We start from the raw sequence: 8,708 nt of genomic DNA on the forward strand, positions 1-8,708 counted from the left end.
AGATAGTTTGGAGAGTTAGGAGAGTGAGGAGAGAAGGATAGGTGATAAGATGGAACTGTTGAGAAACTGTTATTTCTGAATAAAAATGAATAAAATGTCCCGTCCTGTACATCACTGTCCAAGTTACACACGCATATTCAGTCCCCTCTTCCTAGTTACACACACACACGTTCACTGTCCTCTGCCTGCTTAAGCCCATGCCATTTTCCTAAAGTGACATAATAACATTATTTATACACACAGAATACATTCAAAAAATCTTATTATGCACATTTGTGATAATTTATGTACAGAAATTATTTGGTCATACATTTTTGTAATTCATATTCATTCCCAACAGCCACAACAGACACACACATTCAATGCATCACATGATGTGGTTCAGATACAGCTGCCTGTGATTATACACTTGGCCAGTAGGTGGTTTCGTGAGCACATGAAGCTTCGAGAAATGAACCCTTTCTCGAACCAATTGGCTGAAGTGGTTCGATGCCTCATGAGGCTTCAGCTCACCATCACTACCTTTTTTAACCTTTTCGTTTTGTTCAGATGTATACATATCTGTCACGGTGCTATAAGAGTGGACCCAAAAGCACAACTCAGACAGGAACAAAGATAACTGTCTTTGGTTGAAAACAGGCTGGGTCAGAACCGGGAGATCAGTCCAAGAAGCAAATAAGTCCAAAAAGGGGCGGGGCAGAGATTCAGAGGTCAGGGCAGGCAGGGTCAGAACAGGCAGGTCAGGAATATACTCTCATAACGCTGGAGAACTTGGCATGAAAACACAAGACAATCTGCCAGAGGACAAGTGAGGGAACCAAAGTAGACAGGGACTAATGAGGGAATGGGCAACAGGTGAGACGGGCATGAAGACCAGGTGAAGGTAATGAGGGACTAACGAGGGAGTGATCAGAGGCAGGTGAAGGGAAGCGGATCTGGAATGACATGATAGTTCGTGAGACATGATGAAAACAACTAATAATAAAAGGAAGGTGTGGAGCTAAACTGTGACACATATCAGTCTATATGTTACTGGGTAAGAGTAAATGAAGATGACACAGAAAAAGAAAAAGAAATGTCATGTCTGAATTGAAAAAAAGAACTTCCAGGATGATTATATGTTTGGAATGAGGCAGTTGAAAGGTTTAAAACTCACAAATCATATTAAAATATGTTAACATTCTCCCTGCAAAGTTTGACTTTGAAAAAGTGAAGCAGAACAAAGTTAGAGGTTTTAGTACAGAGAATTCAGAAGAGGTCTCCAAATGGCCATTTTGGCAAATTTTGGATTTGAATTTTCGCATGTAAAAAAAACATATATTTCACTTCTTTTGTTAAAAACATGAATAAAATGATGCTCCAAATATAATGTTAGTCGATTATACTTCCTAGTGGGGTGCACCCAATGAGTCATGTAGCTTCAGTTCTCCCTCCAACACTAATGGACACTCCTAACTGCTCATAGTGGCGCTCATTGATGTCGCGGTGATGGTCTTTGACTTGGGTGCAATGTCAAAAGCTCATAGGCGGTGAAGTGTTGCAACAACAAAAAAGGAAAATTAAACATTATTAGCCTACAACGCAGTCTGTCTACCAATCAAGATATTTTGTCGTCTTATGATGCGTTTGGCTTCTAACGCAGCATACGGGTCGTTTTTCATCATAGGTGAACCCAACAGTGAAGGTCAACAACTGTAATTCTCCTCCAGAAATCATTAAAGTCTGACAGTTTTCCCGTATTTGATCTGTGTGCTCCAGCAAGAGGCATTTATATGCCTTTTACAGCTTTTATGATGCACCGGACACTTGGTGGTTATGCTTTAAGAGGAAAATAAGGAAAACACAACTTCCTTTTTTAGCATAACCACATAAAAAAACATACTAAATATTCATAGTTTTCGTGCTTTTCTTACTTGCTGATAATCAATAATCAAAATAAATCAATACAGACGTTAACTTGGGAGTCAAGAAGTTGGTCTTAACAGCTTTATTTAGAACACAAGGTCCAGAAAAGTCATGTTTGGAAATACTTCAAAAGCCCAACTCTGAGCCAAACTTACTATTTCATATTCAGAAAGTGTATCTGCAATTTAACATATTCCCATTAAAATGCTATTGGCAACAGATAATCTCAGAGAAACCACGATCAGATTCATAACATATTCATACCACTGCTGCCCAAAGCTAAAGCAAGTGAAAAAGTGCATTGCTTTTTTTGTTTACAAAACCATAAGTCCAAAATGGTATTTTAAAACGTAGGAACTAAAGTGATAAACAATAACAACTCTACAACTATAAGCAAACATGCACGTGATGTGACTAGCTCACACGCTCTGACTTTTGAGTTAAACTGCTCTTTATATACGAGCTTTATAAGCGTCTTTGAGAATACTATAAAGCGCTATATAAATCTAATATATTATAATTATTATAACATCTTTATACCACCAGAGTGTGCCACTTTGTATCAGACTTAAGAAAAGAGATCCTTAGTTATGGGAATATTTTTATAAAATCAGGAAAGCCATTGCTTTAATAGCAGTGTGCCCCACCTCTATTTGAACTCTCCTTCTCCAACGTCTGGGTACTATTTTTAGAAAACACCCACTGGAGGCTGGAGAAGGAGCAGCCATGAGAAAGTCCCTCCTCCGAGACCCTCTGTTTCCTGCTTGTATCGTCTCCCTTGGTGCACAGCTGACTGCTCAGGGATTTTTGACACTGACACCTTTTGATATTCCATACAACGGAATCACTGAGATGGCGTGTAACATTATAAATCAGTGATGAATGGAGCGCGTGTCGTGTCGGACAAGGTGATAAAAGACAGACTGACGGCTTCGGGTAAAAGAAGGAGTGACATTCTAGAGATGTAATCAGAAATATAATCATAGAAGGTGGAGCTGGCCTGCAGCAACGCCGAGACAATCGGGATCAAAACCACCAGCGTGTTTTTTTTAGACTGACAAAAAAAGAATGAGAACACAGAGATTCCATTACAACTCGCTCTTTGCGAGGAACAACCGTGTCACATGTTGCTGCGGTATACGTGTGAGGTCACGTGACTTTGTTTCCTCGCCTCTGTTTGTCAGTGTGAATACGTCTATGTGGTTATTGCAATCACTGTGATCGCACTTATTTTACTCACACTAAACTATTCATGAATTCAAATGCAATTCTGGTGTAAATCTCCGTTACTAAATTTAGACCCATCAATGACATGTTGTGTGTTAATAATTTACATATCCAGGAAATACACATGTTCACATTTCAAAAGATATACATTGCAAAAAAATATAAAGCATAACAAAAATTAACATTTAGGAGCTCTTATACTACATATATATATAGATGTATATATGTATATGTATGTATATATATGTATGTATACATATATATGTTTACGTATATATGTCTATATATGTAGACATATATATGTTTATATATGTATGTATACGTATATATATATATATACTATAGTTTTAATGCATGCCGGTTTGATTGACAGGACAATATATCTTTAAATAATATAGTGTGCACATTGTTAACCAGTACAGCCGCTAATTAAAATGCTTCAGCAGCAATTATGAAGGCGGGAACAATGTCGGCACACAGAATGTGCCAGAAAGAGCTCGTTGGTGTGTGAAAATTCACACTTCGGATTTTATTATGGGAATACCATAATATACACATGTCACACAGGGCTATGGGAGATCCATATAGCATACAGAATACATATGGATCATGTATGGATCTACGCCAGGAAAGTAGACACATAAACCATGCGATGAGATTGCTTTAGGAAATGCCTTCTACACATCAGTATGTCAGACGGGTTGCAGCTAAACCTCCCGGTGTTCGAGTGTGAGCCCGTTATGAAATATAAGGCACAGCGCATTTTATTGGCTTGGTAAATATATTTTATGGTTTTGGCTGTCATCCTCAAACCTGTGCCCAGGCTCTCCTCTAACCACTTCTGCTCTGATGGTGTTTGCCGGGGAGGCAAACACCATCCGAATGTCCTCAGAGATAGCGCGAGTCCATTAAGCTGTGTCACCAGTCCGCCGCTGACAAAACACCCTCCACAATTCTGTAGAGAAATTAAAGGAGATAAGATCCTTTTGAAAGACAATCAGGAATTTACAACAGTTTGTATTCCCTGGATGTTTTGACTCCGCCGTCACAAGGACGAGTGGAGGAGAGCATTCCTGCCGACTGCAATAAGACTTTATAATAAATCCCCTCTGGCCAGATAACTCCTCAAATTGAATCAATATCAATAACCCTCGCGCCGCTTTCACTTTATACTCCCTTATATACTCCGGGTACGCTTGTAGTTTCTCTAATGTCCTGCTCTGCTATTTTATTGTGGTGTTTATATTGTAACCTTGTTTGCTGCTGCGACAAACAAATGTCCCCCTGGGGATGAATAAAGCATCTATCTATCTATCGATCTATCTATCTTTCCATCCATACATCCATACATCTATCGATTCGGCTATCCATCCATCTATCTATCCATCCATACATCTATTCGGCTATTCATCTATCTATCTTTCCATTCATCTATCCATCCATCTATCTATCCATCCATCCATCTATTCGGCTATCCATCTATCTATCTATCTATCCATTCATTACATTACATTACATGTCATTTAGCAGACGCTTTTATCCAAAGCGACTTACAATAAGTGCATTTCAACCTAGAGTACAAACTAAGAACAACAAGAATACAGGAAGTAACATTTCCTCAACATAGTCGAACTACAAAAGTACCATAAGTAAGTCTAATCTAAGTGCTGCCTGAAATCTAATCTGTGTTTTAATCCAGATATAGTCGGAAAAGGTGTGTTTTCAGTCTCCGACGGGAAGATGAAGACTTTTCTGCTGTCTGTCAGTCAGTGGGGGACCACTGAGGACACTGGACAGGACAAGACAGCATTTCGGTGATTTTTTCGAGGGGAGAGGCAGGGTGGAGGCACAAGCTGGCTGTTGCGGAGGCGGCGCGGCGTGTGGGGGTGTGCGGTGTGACCCCATATCGGATGTGGCCGCGGGCGGGCCCGATCTAGAAGCAACCAGGATGCAGTGCAGCGCCAGTGGGAGCGGCAGCCAACCCACGGTAACCAGTGGAGGTGGGAGCGGAGGAGTGTGGGGTGGGTGATTTGGGAGGCTGAAGACCAGTCGAGCTGCTGCATTCTGGATGAGCTGCAGGGTCGGATGGCCCTTAGCAGGTAGACCAGCCAGAGGAGTTGCAGTAGTCAAGGCGTGAAATGACCAGAGCCTGGATCAGAACCTGCGCCGCCTTCTGAGTAAGAAGGGACGTATTCTCCTGATGTTGTGCAGCATGTACCTACAGGAGCGCCGTCGCGATGATGGCGGGCGTCAGGAGAGGGAGGTTGACTGTCGAGAGGTTCGTTGCAGTCCCGGGGGGCGGGGCCACAGAACAGAGCTGTTGAAGGTGATAGTCAGGTCGTGTGTGGAGCCTTTCAGGTGCCCCTGGAAGGAATAGTAGCTCAGTCTTGTCAGGGTTGATCTTCAGGTGGTGAGCAGACATCCACTGAGAGATGTCAGTCAGACAGGGCAGAGATTCGTGCCACCCGTGTTCGGACGACGGAAGAAGGAAGATCAGTTGGGTGTCATCAGCATAGCTATGGTAGGAGAAGCCATGCGAGCGAATGACAGAGCCCGGAGAATTTGTGTACAGAGAGAAGAGGAGGGACCCAGGCCTTGAGGAACCCCAGTAGTGAGAGGACAAGGATCAGACACAGATCCTCTCCAAGTTACCCGGTGAGTGCGGTCTTTAAGGTGAGAAGAAAAGAAAGAGTGCAGTGCCTATGATCCCAGGTCCTGAAGAGAAGAGATCAGGATCTGGTGGTTCACGGTGTCAAATGCTGCAGAAAGGTCGAGAAGGATAAGGACAGAGGAGAGAGGCTGCTCTAGCAGTGTGAAGCTGCTCAGAGACAGCAAGGAGGGCAGTCTCTGTCGAGGGCCGACCTTGAATCCAGACTGGTGAGGTCAAGAAGGTTGTTACTGTGGAGATAGGAGGACACTTGGCTCAAGATAGCTCGCTCCAGAGTTTTGGAGAGAAAAGGAAGAAGAGAGACCGGTCTGTAGTTGCTGACTTCAGGCCGGGTCGGCGATGGGTCTTCAGGAGAGGGTTGACTCTCGCCTCCTTCAGAGAGTTAGGAAACAGCCAGTTGAGAGGAGCTGTTAATAAGATGGGTGAGGAAGGTCAGAAGGTCAGGAGCAATAGCCTGGAGAATGGGAGGCAGGGGGGGGGGTCAGCGGCAGGGTGTCGGTCCAGGCGGAGGTCAAGCTAAGAACTTGATTGGGAGACAAGGGGGAAAGAGGGGATGAAGAAGTTAGTGTTGGTGAGGTGATAGAAGATGGATTTGTAAAGGAGGAGGTCTATGTCTATCTTGTTTGTAAAGTAGTCGACAAAGTGGCTCGGCAAAAAGGTGGAAGGAGGAGGGGACAGGGGATCAAGGAGGTTGGAAAAGATAGAGAAGAGTTTTGGGGTTAGAGAAGGAAGACTGAATTTTGGTCAGGTAGAACGAGCTTTTGGCTGTAGAGATAGAGGAAGAGAAGGAGGAGAGGAGAGATTGATAGAAGAGCAGTCTCCGCTTGATTCGATTTAGCCATTTTCTTTCCGCCCGCTCGCAGCGGTGGCTCTCTCGGCGCCAGGTCCGACAACCACGGGCGGAGAGGATTTCCGAACGTCGTGTGTCTTAAAGGACAAAGAGAATCAAGAGATGAAGACAGGGAAGAGAGGAGGTGCGGCAGCAGAGTTAGGATGCATGAGTGAGAAGCAGTCAGTTGAGGGAGAGCAGATAGGACAGAGGAGGCCAGAGAGGAGGGGCAGAGGGTGCGAATGTGCGGCGTACAGGTGCAGAGTCTGTAGATATGGGTGGGTTGTCAGTACCAGAGCGAGAGAGAGTAAGAGATGAAGAAGTGGTCAGAGACATGGAGAGGAGTCACAGTGAGGTTAGAGGTAGAGCAGTTTCTGGTGAAAATGTAGTCAAGGTGGTTGCCGGCTTTGTGAGTAGGAGGGGAGGGACTGAGTGAGAGGTTAAAGGAAGACAGTAAGAGTATGAGATCACATGACTTCTCTGTCTGGATGTTAAAGTCACCCAGAAGGATGAGCGGGGCCGTGTTCATGAGAGTTCGATGGGAGGGCGATCTAGCAAGCGGGGGGCGTTTTTCAGAAGTTCGAGAGGGGAGGGACTCTAGCTCCCAAGAAATCTCCCAAAGAACCAGGGGGCGGTAAAGAACAACAATGTGAAGTTGAACCGGATGAGTAACGGTCACCCATGAAACTCAAAAGTCAGTGGGATAAAGAGTGGAAGCGGGTAGGGACAGAAACACCATTTGGGTGAGATGAGTAAACCTGTACCTCCACCGTAAACCAGAGGGTCTGGGTGTGTGGCTAAAGGAGAAGGCAGAGGAGAGCAGCCGGGGTAGGCGTGTTGTCTGCTGTGATCCAGGTCTCAGTGAGAGCCAGGAAGTCAAGCGACTGCTCCAAGGCAAAGCCAGAGATGAAGTCGGCCTTGCGGTTGGCTGACTGACAGTTCAGGAGGCCTCCTGTGACAGGTGCTGGGTGTGAGTAGAAGCGGGTGGGAAGGATAACAGAGGAGGGGTTCGCACATGAATGAGCTTAGTCCTAAGTAACTACGAGAGAGACACACATTAGGTATGGAAAAGACACACATATTCAAAAAATGGGGAAATACTCATCTATCCATCCATCCATCTATCTATCCATCCATATATCTATTCGGCTATCCATAAATCTATCTGTCTGTCTGTCTGTCTATCTATCTATCTTTCCATCCATCCATCTATCTATTCATCCATACATCTATTCGGCTATCCATCTATCTTTCCATCCATCTATCCATTCATCTATCCATCCATCTATCTATCCATCCATACATCTATTCAGCTATCCATCTATCTATCTATCTATCTACCTAATCTTTTTACACTTTAGTTTTTGTACAGATTTGTTCTTGTGGTATATTTAATTTGTCAGCTTATTTTTTATTTCACTACATGTATTTGATCATTTATGTTACGCTTTAGATTGAGATTAATTAGATAAAAAATATCAAATTCACCAGCTCCTCGGTAGAAAACTGAAGTTTATAGTCCAATTGGACTATATAATGTACACATAATATAGTACATTATGTGTACATTATTCTGAAATGGGGCATTCTGATTAAGGAGTTTATTTTTCTTCGAGTCTCGTGACTAACAACCTGTACTTTTAGTTTCTCATAGGTAATGAACAGCGACCTCCTGATGACCTTCGCACCACCAGAAATAGAAAAAACCCTTTCAGGTGGATCGTGGACGACGTTACTCTTTGCACAGCGCCAGTTGCACGGACTAATAATGACATATTTTATGCTGACTAAGTGTAAAGAATATATATTATAGCTTAGCATAGCCTAGTGTATTGTGCATAAATGTTATGTGTAAAGTGGAAAAACACTGGAGGAAAGTTAGAAACTTCAGCAGGGCATTCCGGCGCCTGACCTGATCAAAGAAGATAACAGTGACACACGAAAGAAACTTTATGCACCACGCTCATCCTGGAAGATGACTGGAACAAAGAAGCTCTATATACTCTCAGAGCAGGAGAAGGCAACATAGACATTTATTGAGCGCAGATAAGATAAGGAACGGTCCAAGCTAGGGCAATT

Source organism: Pseudoliparis swirei, chromosome 20 (assembly GCF_029220125.1).
Source record: "Pseudoliparis swirei isolate HS2019 ecotype Mariana Trench chromosome 20, NWPU_hadal_v1, whole genome shotgun sequence".
Lineage (NCBI taxonomy): Eukaryota > Metazoa > Chordata > Actinopteri > Perciformes > Liparidae > Pseudoliparis > Pseudoliparis swirei.